The 14,211-nt window shown below is 45.5% G+C and overlaps 1 long non-coding RNA gene across 1 annotated transcript; it reads right to left on the bottom strand.

The window, feature by feature from the left end:
• Window positions 1-9,371: 9,371 nt before the first annotated feature.
• Window positions 9,372-13,843, bottom strand: LOC123367273. Its single transcript, XR_006578383.1, has 3 exons — window positions 13,521-13,843; window positions 13,187-13,332; window positions 9,372-9,950 (listed from the first exon to the last, which is right to left on the bottom strand). It is a non-coding gene; the product is annotated as an uncharacterized LOC123367273 (long non-coding RNA).
• Between the last annotated feature and the right edge of the window lie 368 nt (window positions 13,844-14,211).

Raw genomic sequence — 14,211 nt, forward strand, 5'->3', positions numbered from 1 at the left:
GCAGATGGATATGTTGCTGTTTCTTCCCCCTCTGCCCAAAATATGTATCTTTTCAGCTCCCATTCCTGCCACTCCAGGACCTGCCCTTGTAAAAAGATACTACAGTATTCTAGAGATGAACTGTTGTCTAGTGGATAGAGTCACAGAATTGCACTCAGGGCTCCTGGCTTTTAGTCCCAGCTGTCACTGACTAGCTGTGTAATCCTGGACAAGTTGCTTCAAGTCTTTCTGTTCCCCAGCTATCGAATGGGAATAAATTGATAACTTAGCATTCACTCTGCCTAAATAATACAGTACTTCACTAACTGACGGGGGGATGATGTGAGGTCTAAGACTTGAAAAGCACCTTGAGAAGTGAAAAACGTTAGTATAAATTGCACATGATGGAGTTTTGAACAGTAACAACACTGAAGCGTTTGGAGCTGTTCCATACACGTGTGGTCCCAGTTTTGAATTGCCTACATGGCCACATGTTGTGCTGCTATTGGAGGCTTGGGACAGTTTAACATGCCCCACGAAAACAAGCTCTCTTGATCTAACACAGAGCTTCTTGAAGCACCCTGGGTGAGTCTGGGACAAGCCTGTTCCACCTTCCCCAGAAAGCAGGGGAATTCTCTCCCAGACCTTCATTCCACTGACCAACCATGGCAATGTTAATCTTTGTTTACTCTGACAAACAATAAAGCTTAAGTGCTATGAAATGTATGAAGATAGACTCATTTTGTTTGCTGGTCTCTCAGGGTACGTCTACACTACGGGATTATTCCGAATTTGCATAAACCGGTTTTGTAAAACAGAATTTATAAAATCGGGTGGAGCGCGGCCATACTAAGCACATTAAATCGGTGGTGTGCGTCCATGGTCCGTGGCTAGCGTCGATTTCTGGAGCGTTGCACTGTGGGTAGCTATTCCCTAGCTATCCCATAGTTCCCGCAGCCTCCCCCGCCCCTTGGAACTTCCGGGTTGAGATCCCAGTGCCTGATGGGGCAAAAATCATTGTCGCGGGTGGTTCTGGGTAAATGTCGTCAGTCACTCCTTCGTCTGGGAAAGCAACGGCAGACAAGCATTTCGCGCCTTTTTCCCCTGGATTGCCCTGGCAGATGCCATAGCATGGCAATCATGGAGCTTTTTTTGCCGTTTGTGACTCTCACCGTATGTGTACTAGATGCCGCTCACAGAGGCGATTCAGCAGCGCTACACAGAAGCATGCTTTTGCTTTTGCATGACAGCAGAGATGGTTACTAGTCATATTGCACCATCCAAACCCTTCCATAAATTGGAACTGAGAATGATCATGGCTACCAGTCCTTTTGTACCATTTGCTGCTAGTGCCCCTGGTCAATCAGCCAGGGGCGCAAAAGCCAAGAGTGGTTACTAGCCATATTGCACCTTCCATCGTTTTGTACCATTGGCTGCTGTCATAAGTGCCCCTGGCCGATCAGCCAGGGGCGCAAAAGCAAAAATTGGGAATGACTCCCTGAGTCAATCCCTCCTTTTTGGTATCTAAAAATAGAATCAGTGCTGCCTAATATAGGCAAGTGTGCTAGAGAACCACCTGCTCTGTGTCAGAGCCCGCAGAAATTATTATCTGTATGCTATTCACAGGGGGTGCTCCTGTAACAACCCCACCTGTTGATTCCGTTCTTCCCCCAGCCTTTCTTGGCTACCGTAGCATTGTCCCCCCACTTGTGTGATGAATTAATAAAGAATGCAGGAATAAGACACACTGACTTGTTAGTGAGAAATGAGTGGAAGGCAGCCTCCAGCTGCTATGATAATCCAGACAGGACATTAAGCAGTGTGTAGGAGAGAAGCCCAGCATCCCACTGCTAGTCCAGGGGCAACTGAATCTTTTCTTTACACATGAAGGGTGGGGGCTGATGGAGCTCAGCCCCCTGTTGCTATGATGAGGATGGTTACCAGCCATATTGCACCATCCATCCACCAGAAAAAATTAGGGCCAATAGGCTGATGACGAGGACGGTTACCAGTCCTTTTGTACCATCAGCTGAGGCTGATGATGAGGATGGATTTCCATCATTTTGTATGATCAGCTTATGCTGATGATGAAGATGGATTTCCATCCTTTTGTACCATCAGCCGCCCATGGCGGGGGGGGGGGGGAGCAAGGATGTTGGTGTTGAGTGCTGCACTATCGCGTCTATCTGCAGCATTCAGTAAAGATAGGGTGACATGTAAAAGAGTCAGAGGATTGTTTTACCTTTCGCTTCTGGGGGTGGGTGGGGGGTGGGTGAGTAGATTGCCAAGCTATGCCCTGACCCGCGGGCACTGTGTTTGACCCTAGAAGCATTTGGAGCTCAGCCAAGAATGCAAATAATTTTAGGAGGCTGCAGGAACTGTGGGATAGCTTCAGTCCTCCAGTCCATGCGCATCCATTTGATTCTTTGGCTTTCCGTTACGCTTGTCACGCTGCAGTGCGCTGAGTCCCTGCTATGGCGTCTGTCTGGAGATTTTTAAAAAAGGATTCTGAATTTCATCTTCTGTAACGGAGCGCTGATAGAACGGATAGAACGGATTTGCCTGCCCTTACAGCGATCACATCCGCATGGTCCATGCGGGAGCTCTTTTTTTAATTTTGATTTCGGACTGCATCGCCACCCGTGCTGATCGGAGCTCCACGCTGGGCAAACAGGAAATATTCAAAAGTTCGCGGGGCTTTTCCTGTTTACCTGACCACTGCATCCGAGTTCAGATTGCGGTCCAGAGCGGTCACTGGTGCACTGTGGGATAGCTCCCGGAGGCCAATACCGTCGATCAGCGTCCACACTAACCCTAATCCGATATGTTAATACCGATACTAGTGTTACTCCTCTCGTTAGGGAGGAGTACAGAAACCGGTTTAAAGAGCCATTAAAATCGATATAAGGTGCCTCCTAGTGTGGACGGTTTTGGCGTTTAAATCGGTTTTAGGAGCGTAAAACCGATTTAACGCCTAGTGTAGACCAGGCCTGACTCACAGCTCCTGTGGACTAGATCCATTTGCTCCCCTTAATAGTAAGAGGGTGTGTTAAGACATAAAACATAGCTTGGCAGCTTCCTCAGCCCTCCCCACACACATCCCCAACATTTGATCTGAAGGTAAAAAAGGGTAAAAATGTGCGGCAGTTAAAACACAAAGACAAGAAATTCATCTGATGGCAGGCAGGCTGGTCTGTCAACCAAGTGAAAAGGTAAGGCCAAAATTGTCTCTTCCTCTGATTGCAGAGGCGCACACACAGGTTGATTTTTTATTGCCCCAGAAATATTGGTGTGTTATCAAGAAGTTGACAGGATATCCTTCCAGAACCAGACTTGCTGTCGTTTATTAAAATACAACTTAAACACATCTTTCAAAAACTTTTCATGATCTTGCTGACAAAATGAGAGATGTTCCAGTCGAACACGCAACCAAAGCAACATACACATTAACTACATTTGATCTGTGCTACCATCATTTTAAACTAACCAAAATCCCTAAGGAGAAAGAAAGAAAGAAAGAAAACATTAAAGTAGGCCAGGCCATTACAGCATTCTGTTCTTTTAAGGACTTTAAAGAAATCCATTATCTATTCCACCGGACATTACAGGCTCTTGTTTGCTGCAATAGCTATTCAGTTTCCCCAGTGATTTGTGATCAGGAAAGAATTTAAACAAACAAAAAGTGAGTCTGCAGGAGTCAGGGGGAAATTGAGGGTTAAAAATGCAGAAGACAAAAAACCCCAAACATAACCCAGAGAGGATTACATCAGTTCTCCTCCCAGTTTTATTTAAAACAGACATGTCAGCAGTTTCAGATCTGTGATTAGTGGAAAATATGATTGTAGCTTCAATGGAGTGCAACTGCATTAAAAAAAAATTCCTTCTTCAGTGCAGCAGAGCTTGGCTGCTGATGTGGTGGAAGTGGCAGGTTTGTATGAAATCCTAACACTTCAGTTTACAGGATGGTCCATTAACAGAAAGTCACTGTGTGAGCAGCATAGCTATTTTTGCTCTTTGGCACCACTTAGGTACCTACCCACCCTGCTTCAGCAGACAGGGTGATGCAAAACCAGTATGGCATAACTGAAATGCCCAGCCAGCTAAAGGATAATTGGCTTATTAATCAAACCCTTCTTTTAGAAGCAATTATTTAGACTGAAAATATCTCAGCTTTGACTAGAGCAGGGGTTCTCAAACTGGGGGGTCAGGACCCCTCAGGGTGTCGCGAGGTTATTACATGGGGGGGTCGCGAGCTGTCAGCCTCCACCCTAAACCATGCTTTGCATCCAGCATTTATAATGGTGTTAAATATATAAAAAAGTGTTTTTCATTTTTAAGGGGCGAGTGCAGGGGGGGGGGGGGTCGCACTCAGAGACTTGCTATTTGAAAGGGGTCACCAGTACAGGACTTTGAGAACCACTGGACTATAGGAACAAGGGTAGTATAAAACCTTCATTGCACAACCAAAACTCTACCTGATTTCAGATTTACACTCAAAAACTGAACTAGCTGGGTTTCCTTCAGACGCTTTTATTTTCAGGCCTGCAAACCCTTCAGCAAAGCCCTCTCTAGGTAGACATGACTCTATTGAAGCCCAAGTGTTGCTGGTTCATTTTGGGTTCGATCGAAGTTTGTTGTGAAAAGTCACATGATGTTTATTACATGGCAGATCTTCCGGGTCCTTGATTGGATGGGCCTACCTCACGTGATGCCATGCGGCTAGCCATCCTGCTATTTGTGGTCTGGTCTCCACACAGAAGGGCTGTGTTTAGCTGATCACAGTTTTGCCAACCCCCAGCATTCAAATAGGATGAGTCAGGCTCCCCAAAAAAAATAAAAAAAATCCTGAGAGCATCTTAAATATCGTGAAATGTTTAAAATAATAAATGTTGGGTTCTTTTGATTTGTCAGCTGGTGCTGGCACATTTAGGGGGTCACATTTTCCTATTTTTCTCTACAACCAGGAGACTAGAAACTTACATTTATTTTCAACTGAAAGCTGAAATTCTCAGGTCATAACCTGATTCCAGGAGCTGGCCTTAAAAAAAACACCAAACATCACCAGACTTGTGACAATTGTGAAAGGTGGCAACCCAGAATTCTGCTTACAGACACACACATAACACGTTTTGTAACTCTCTATGCACTTGGGGCCACAATCACCACCAATGTGAGTGCTGCTCCACTGAAGTGAATGGGAGTTTCACGCGGTAATGCCAGCAGGCAATCTGGCCCTAAATCATTATCGGCTGAATCTGACTCACTGCTGTGCAAGGACACAAAGAGTCCTGTGGCACCTTATAGACCAACAGAAGTATTGGAGCATAAGCTTTTGTCAGTGAAGTGGGTATTCACCCACAAAAGCTCATGCTCCAATACTTCTGTTAGTCTATAAGGTGCCACAGGACTCTGTCACTTTTTACAGATCCAGACTAACATGGCTACCCCTCTGATGCTGTGCAAGGAGCTTTCTCCCTTTATGCCCCAGTGCAGGGACCAGCACAGACAAGCCCAGAGGAGGTAGAACCTGACACTCATCTTCCAGCAGATCTTGCTGGCATATAGCACCCTCCCAAGGAAGCACACTAGCTCCTTCTGTCATGGTGACTCTCCTCACAGCCCCCAAGTGTGGCCTGGGCCGCCCAACGGCCATAGTCTGGCTATACATGTAAGTATAGAGTGAGGCTGGCAGAGAGTAGCGGAATTGAGGGAGAGGCTTTTATAGAGGATGGATTTGGCCTTTGGCAAAAATTCCACTAGTATTAGCTCTTTGGGAAAGGGACCGTCTCTTCCTGTATGTTTACTCAGCATCCTGCAGTGGAGCCTTGATCCTGATTGGGGCCTCTGGGCACTACCCTAATACAAATAATATTTCATCTCTCTGAGCAATGGGAATTATGAGTTTATCATCATGTTTTATTTTAAAAGCCAGAGGTCCCTCACCATTAGGTGACACATGAACATACAATAGTAGCAGAGGCCAGGTTATTTTGTTCCGCAGCATGTACGTGGTGGCTACTATTTATATCTGATCCATAACAACTGAACCAATAATAAAGAGGGCCAGGAATAGCAAGGCAACCCCTCATCCACAAATCCCCAACACATAGGGCCCTCAGAGATTATAGGGGCAAGACCAATACCAAAAACATCTGAATGAAAAAAAAACTCAGTAAGTGGCAACATTTTCAATAGACTGGTGTTCAGCTTGGGGATCAGGGACACAGCACTATCTTCCTCACAATCCATCTCCTAACAAAACTGTCCTACCTACAGATACCAGCCAGCAGCTGTATTAAAGAGGAATCAGAATTTAAAATCTGTACCTGAGGCAAAGGAGGAATCAGCTGCTGCGGCACTGGCGCACAGAGTGGCTACTGCTGGGACTGTAGGTAACACTTTCAGAGCACCTAAGAGATTTAGGAGCCTCAATCTCAGGGTTCAAAGGTGCCTAATTCACTTTTGAAATGGGACTTAGGCTCTAAAATGCTTTTGAAGATTTTACCTTATGTAGCACAACCTTGTGGCACTGAGGGGACAGACAAGGGTATGACTCAGGATGGCATAAAAGTTCCTGAGACACCCAGGAGAAAAGGATTACTGTCCCAGAGTGGAAGTCAGCCTTTGTGCCAAATCCCACTTCTACTGAATTAGGAGTTGGTGTTGGAATGTGCAGCTCCCAACTCCAGCAGATGATGTAGGTGGACACTGGGGGAACAAGATGACTTTGCTGGCCTCACTCAGGCCTGTTGGAGTTGGACATACGTAACCCCTTCCCCAAAGACATTGGGAGGGTTAAAGTCAACTAGCTGCCCACTGGCTCCTGCAAGCCGTTGGAGGCCTGGGATTGCAGGCCACTGGATTCCCCACCCAAGCACATCAGAAAGTAAGAGAGATTTGAGGCGAGTCTCTGCAAGTGGCTATTGGTCAAAACTATACAGACTTCAACAGCTTCAATTTGCTGTTAGTTTTAGAGATCTGTCACATCCAAAATTCAAAGTGAAACTCAGTGGCAACAGACCAACATGAAATAACTGAATCCTTGATTTGTGCATGGCCTCCTGATAAAAACCCTGGATTAGGAGAAAAGAGACTGGGGCTCTAATCCCCGTTTTGAAATTGACATTGGGCAAGTCACTAGTTTTTCAAAAGTGGACTCTGATGTGTTGTGTCTCAGTTTTTCTGTTTCTCTCTTGGACTCAATTCTGATCTCTCAAACACCAGTGTCACTCCACTGCCTTTTTATTTACACCTGTGAGAGATCAGGATCAGGCTCCTTGGTGGTTTTTTATTTTATTATTTCTTTCTTTCTTTTTTTTTTTTTTTTTTTAAAAGGAAAGCACCCAAATCTGTGGCTCCCTTTGAATATTTGGACTTAATCTCTCTGCCTCAGTTTCCCATCTGTACAACAGGGAGATGATACTTAGCTGTTTCCAAGGATGTTGTGAAACTTAATAAACATTAGTGAAATGTCTTGGGCAGAAGCGGCTGTGTAAATTCAAAGTATTTTAAATCTTCTGTGGCCTGTTGTACGCTTAGGATTGTCTGAAATTCTCCTACTGTTCCTGTGGCACTGGGGCAGCCCCATTGGTACTAGGGATTGGTGGGAGCATGGAGCATTAGCAGTGATGGGCTTTTTAGCCACTCTGACATCTAACCTTCATCCAAGCACAGTGACAAAACACCAGCACTTCTGGGATATTTGACTACACTGTCTGTGCCACAAGCATTAGCTATAGTGAGGAACTTGGGGGAGGAAAAAAAAAAAAAACCAGAGAACATGTTTGTAAAACAACAAAAATTGGCAGGCGGAAATTAAAATAGGGAAGGGTAGGCCCATAAAGTGCTTTTAAGTTAGACTTTGAAATTGACTAGGTTTCAAGTTGAGGGTATCCCTTTAAATACAACTAGATATAGTCATAGTCAAAACTAGATTCAACAACTGATGGAGCACATAAAACCCCAAGACAAGGGTGGTTTTTTTATGTACAAAAAAAAAAAAGGCTTGGTTCTTTCACTACATTCAACACTAAAAGCTTTGATGAACATCAAGGGACAATTATCTGTAAAATAAAGACTTTTGTATATCGCTGGTTCCTCATTCTAAATAGTCTGAGAAGCAGAGGGAAAACACACAATTCAGGCATCAACACTGACTTGGCCAAAGGTCTCCATATTACAGATACACCACTGTTATATTTTACATAGCTTTAGGAAGCGTGGCAGTCATTTGACCTACCAAACAGCAAGCACTTTTGATGCAAGGCCTAATTGTCACTTATGCTTTGTCACGCCATTTAGCATCAATGATTGCCTGAACTCTTCAAGGAACTATGCTAATGTCCTGATTTTGCTGTTGTCAGTACCAATGCAATCTACATTGAAACAAAGCTGTCAAAAATGTTTTGATGGTCTCTTTCCTGGACATGTGGTTTGTTCCCTGGGTTGTCATGAAAGCCTGCATTTTGGCTACAGAGACAACAATTCTTCCCCCCTCCCCTAACTCTCAGGGGCCAGGCCACATTTTAATCTCAGACACACAATCTGATGCTTGGAGGCACCTCTCCAGGTTGCCAGTTCTGCCATCTTTACTCATGGTAAGTAGTATCTTACTCCACAAGTAGTCATATTAGTTCCAACCCAGAGTTCCTCTGTTCTAGTGCTGATTGCAGGAACACAGGACAAATGTGACTTTAAACCACTATCACATTCACCATATTCTGAAGCAGCTGGAGGCCTGCCTGTCCTCCCTCCAGCATACATTAGAGCAATCTCAGGGCTGTTTCAGCTTATGCGCCGCTTCCCACGATCCCCTGTGGGTTCTATGATGCAGAAAGTGCTGTGACAGTGCACTCTTTCTACCCTTCCATTCTTCCCCAACACACAAGCTCTCTCCCAGCCAACCCCTGACAGGCCCAGGAGCAGAGCTGACATGGGGCCTGTTCCACACCGCTACACCAGTGGAGGAAGCCCCTTCAACAAAGGGTATTTCATAGGGCCCCTTCGCATCCTCTTTATGTCACCAGAACAATATAACAGGCCTCTAGTGAAACAGAGAATTGACTCCATTTATTTCAGTAGGGTTCCTTGTGGATACCACCACAATTCAATGTGAGTATAGGTGACAGAATCAGGCCTCAAGCATGAATCAACTGACATTCTGCACCAACTATGCCCATAAGAAATAAGTTTCCTAACTGCTCTTACCCTTTGGCTTGAATTGTGCAAGCTGCAGGGCCAATGCGGTTTCCCAAGAGTTTTTTAAATGGAGCTTAGTCTGGTACTTTAAATGAATCATTCTCTAAGTGTATTAAATATGAAGCACTCCATTTATCCACACAGCCTACATAGCCTGGGTAGAGGCAGTGAAAGTTTACTCCCATTGTGTCACTCATGTATCCCAAACAGCCAACTCTAAGGGTGAGAACGTAGTTGGGTATCCTCTCCTACTGTCTTAGATTTCCTTTCCTGAGCCCTGATATTTAATGGCAAATGAGAAAGCCAGCCCTAAGTTTAAAGACAATACATTGTTTAACAGGGTTGTAGACAGAATGGTTACTGGTGGCTCAGGTTGAAGTCACCCTGCTTAAATTAAACAAAATAAAGTCACTTCCACAAATGGATTTTTGACATGTTCAACAGATGTGACGTTTACACTTAAATTCTAGGCAGTGCTGCTTTATTAGGCTAGGAAGCATGTGTCAGTGTTTAAATGACTTTATACAATCTTCAAACCAAACAAAGCAGTTTTTTTTCATTTTCCATAGAAATTGAAAACCTCAGTCATCCATTTATATAGAAATTGGCTGGACAGCTTTTGAGGGGCTTTTTCCAGAGACCTTTTCCAAAAGGCAGTTTATCAGACAGAATTTCAGTGTGTGTCGCCAACTCTCACTTTTTATCATGTGGCAGATATTTGGTGTTTTTATTAAAGCCCCAGCTCCTGGAGTTGTGTTATTTGAGACTATCACCTATAAAAAATTAAAAAAAAAAAAAAACAGCACACATTTCCAGTCTCCATGATTGCAGAAGAGCTAGAAGACACAAACCCTAAACGCTCAAAAGCCAGTAGACAACCCAATTTAAAAAAAAAATTGTCTGAAATCATGAGACTATCTCAGGCTGTTCTCAGTGGTGGCAGATGACAGAACAAGGAGCAATGGTCTCAAGTTTCAGTGGGGGAGGTCTAGGTTGGATATTAGGAAACACTATTTCACTAGGAGGGTGGTGAAGCACTGGAATGAGTTACCTAGGGAGATGGTGGAATCTCCATCCTTAGAGGTTTTTAAGGCCAGGCTTGACAAAACCCTGCCTGGGATGATTTAGTTGGTGTTGGCCCTGCTTTGAGCAGGGGGTTGGACTAGATGATCTTCTGAGGTCTCTTCCAACCCTAATCTTCTATGATTCTATGTTTCAGCTCTTGGAATTGGCAATACCAAGCGCTACAACGGGCTGAGAACAGTGTTGTTCAATCTACCCCATAAAACATGGTTGATACAATATTGCCAAGCCCAAAAAGTCATGAGCCAGACCAAAACCAACAAAACACAAAAGGCATTTTTAAGAAGTAGTTTATATTGTGATAGTTTGGTGTGTCTTGGTTTTTGAACCCCCCTTGCCCACACCCAGTGCATGTCAATTAATGTTGTCAACTCTCCCAAGTCGGAGTTTGGTGATTTTTGGCCTCACTCTTGCAGGAGCTCTTGCTGGTTACCTGATGATGCAGAGCTTCCAGCTTCCCCCAAAGCTCAACATTCCAATTAATTAATTCTGTGCTGTTCCCCTCCCCCTCTCCTCCCTCCCTCCCCACCCTGCCTGTTCCCCAGGCCCCCCCTGTAAATTCAGCTCCCTCATCTGCCTTTCTTCACCACACACTCACATGCACCCTCCCAAGTCTGGGGGTGCTGCCAGAGTATCCTCTTCTCCCCCTTGCCAGGCTGGGTATTGCAGGGATGAAGGAGCTAAAGAGGGTGCAGAGCTGCTGGACTCTTTCTACATTCTCCTCCCCTCTTCCTCTTCTGAGAGGAGAGTGTCAGTTCCAGGGGGCAGGAGGAAGGAGATGAGCTCAATCTGCTTCCTGCAGCAGCTGCCATGATTGACTGCTCTTCCTCTAGAGGCAGGGAAGTGAGGAAAGCAGCCTATCAGAGAGGGTTTCCTTCTCCAGGCAATTCACTAGCAGGCTGGAGCTTCTAACATCATTGCAAAACTGGCTCTAGCCCCAGCCAAAGTCCTGTGACTCACAAAGAAATTGTGGGAGCTGGCAAGACTGAAATACAGTCAGGCATCATATAGGTTGGCCTTCCCTGTGCAGGTGAGGCTAAAGTACATAATATGCAGCCAGGTTAACAATAAGAGGCACATCCAGGCCTACAGAACAAACTTTTTAACCTAACCTTCATGCATTTTACTTTAAATCAGTTTCATTTTTCCTCTTTAAATATCCAACTCAACAAAAAAAAAAGGGCAACAATGCAACATGCACAAATGCAACTAATTTACACAAAGGTCAGGCAATAAGTTTGTCTCAGTAACTGTTTTTGAAGGTTGACATTTAATATAGTCACTGGTAAATATAAATGTTCTTGGCAACTTATGTGCTGTGCCCCCACAGGTGCAGCACAGACAGCTGATAAGGACACCATTGCCCCACCTACCTAAGACACCTTTGAACCCTTCCACGGGTGCTGGTACAGCCCCCACATGACTTAGAGCAACCTCAAGGGTGGCTCTAAGTTACAGCAGCCATGTCTGGGCAACCAGGGGGTTGCACTGCAAGCTAGAACTGCCCCCAATCCTACAGCAGAATGTACTGTGAGAACTCTCCTCCCTGCCCCTATAACAGGAGCCAGTGTTGACCTGACTTTGGCAGCCCTATGCAGAGCCCACACAGAGGAAATTCTCTCCTAGCTGCCTGAGGTGTTTCTAGCCCCTACTCTACTGCACTGGTGTACATGGGCTGTGGTGGGGAAGAATTCCTCCAGTTACATGTGCAATGTGAGTGAGTTATTACTATTTGAAGAGTAACCTTTTTCCATTTTCTGGCTCATACACATTTGCATTTGAGAGCATTTGATCAATCATAATTGAAACTCCATTACTGGAAAGGGCCCTGCTGCCTGTTCCGAGTCCCAGTGAAGACAATTATCAGGAGGTAGCTGTGTTACTCTGGATCCACAAAAACAACAAGGAGTTCAGAGGCACCTTAAAGTCTTTAAGGTGCCACAGGACTCCTTGTTGTTTTTGTGGATCCAATGGAATGTCAAGTGGGTGTGAAGATGAATCCCTGAGCAGGGGCAGGCCATAACTGTGTGTATAGGTAGACACATGTATTCATATCACCTGTCATATTTGTTCTCACATATCTCATTAGTCAGAGCTGATAGTACCTCTAATTATTAAAGTTATTATCCCATTTTAAGGCCCAGTTTTCAATTGCTTAAAAACTAACCATTTGGTCTGAAGTTTCTCATACTTCAGGCTGAAATGTTTTGGAAAGTTTCAGCCAAACTAGTTCAGCTCTTTCAAAGAAAGAGCTAAGGAAAAAGGTTTTGACCATTTTAGAAGTTTCTGTCCACCTTTCCTTTGAATAGCTCTAGCAACTGTAGGCTTTGGAGCAAGGACTTTTAATTTGCAGAGGGGCGGCTGCTGTGTCAGGTATGTGCCTGTTGCTGTTCCTGCTAAAGCAGTGGTGGGCCCATCAGGGTAATCCACTGGTGGCCCATGAGACAGTATTTACATTACCTGTCCACAGCTCCCAGTGGCTGCGGTTCATCATTCCCGGCCAACGGGAGCTGCAGGAAGTGGTGGCCAGCACATCCCTGCAGCTCGCATCGCTTCCCACAGCTCCCATTGGCTGGGAACGGCAAACTCCAGCCACTGGGAGCTACTGGCAGCTGTGCCTGCGGATGGTCAATGTAAACACTGTCTCGTGGCCCGCCAGCAGATTACCCTGACGGGCTGCATGCAGCCCAAAGGTTGCCCACCACTGTGGAGGAGTTTACCCAAATTTAGCAAAGTTATAAACCTTTAAAAACTGCACATACTCAGGAGAGACTTAGTTTTTAGCAGCTAAAGGTGTGGAGTCAAGAGGTTGGGGGAAAGAGATAAGGAGAGAGATGGGGCCACAGATCTGAATCTTCCTTCCCAGTCTTTTACAGCCCCATCCCTTCCCATTTTGTTTAGTGCCTCTGTAGCAGGATTGACTCACCACTGGTGGGCACCTCAGGGCTTGGTGTGGCATAACTCCTCTTTTCTCTTTAGCAGCCTGTGCTGACAGTTGCTCCACTCTCACGGTGGCCTGCCACACCTCAGGACTTAACCCTCCAGTCAGGTCACATCAAGGTCTCTCCCAGTCTAGAGAAACAAAAATCCAACAAATAATTCCAAGGCCTTGTGTCAGGACCTGGATTCCTTATTGCTAGTCTTTTCTTAGGCCCTTTCCCCAAACCCCTTCCTGCAGCCACAACATCCAACACCTCCCACAGCTTTACCCCACAGGTACAGTTCCTCCCCTTTTGTGAGGGTCAGCCACAGGAGCATACCTGGAAGGCACAGAATTGAAGAATCTCCACTTTCTAGTGCCAAGAGGAAGATAGTGGAGGCCTCCCCTCTCTCCCTGCAGCCCCTCAAATTCCAGTCCAAACATAGCTGGGGCTTTACTACGACTGCCTCTTGGACTTCACTGCCTCCAACTTGCTCCTGCTCAGGACAACCCTCCTCTAGCCCCAGGCTTCACTACTTCTAGCTCAGGGGGACCCATATCTAGCCCCAGGCTTCTTTCAGCTTTTAGCTCATCAAAGAAGACGCCAAACTACCTCTCATCCATATCTTCTCCCTCCCTAATCTTCTTTTCCCACTGCCTTCTGTTCCATCCTTTATGAACACCCAGTGCCTTCCCAGCTGGATTGGATCACCAATTATACCGAACAAACATCCCTGCAGGTGCCACCCACTGGCCTAATTGGATTCAGGCTCCTGTTAACCCTTTCTCTGCCTGTGAAGGGTACACACCTCATCAAGTCTAAGTAAACCCTTCCCCCACAATTGTGGCACTAATATGACATTTGCTGCCATCACATTGGTCACTCTGCTTGTGTGTTCTACCTCTTCCCCCACTGTTGCAAGCTGATTGTAGCGTGTCAGGGCAAGGCCCATCCCCATTCTGTGTTTGTATGGTACTTGACACAGTAGGGCCCCAGTCTCAGTTGACCCTTAAGCACTACTCTAATAAAC

Source organism: Mauremys mutica, chromosome 3, assembly GCF_020497125.1.
Source record: "Mauremys mutica isolate MM-2020 ecotype Southern chromosome 3, ASM2049712v1, whole genome shotgun sequence".
NCBI lineage: Eukaryota > Metazoa > Chordata > Testudines > Geoemydidae > Mauremys > Mauremys mutica.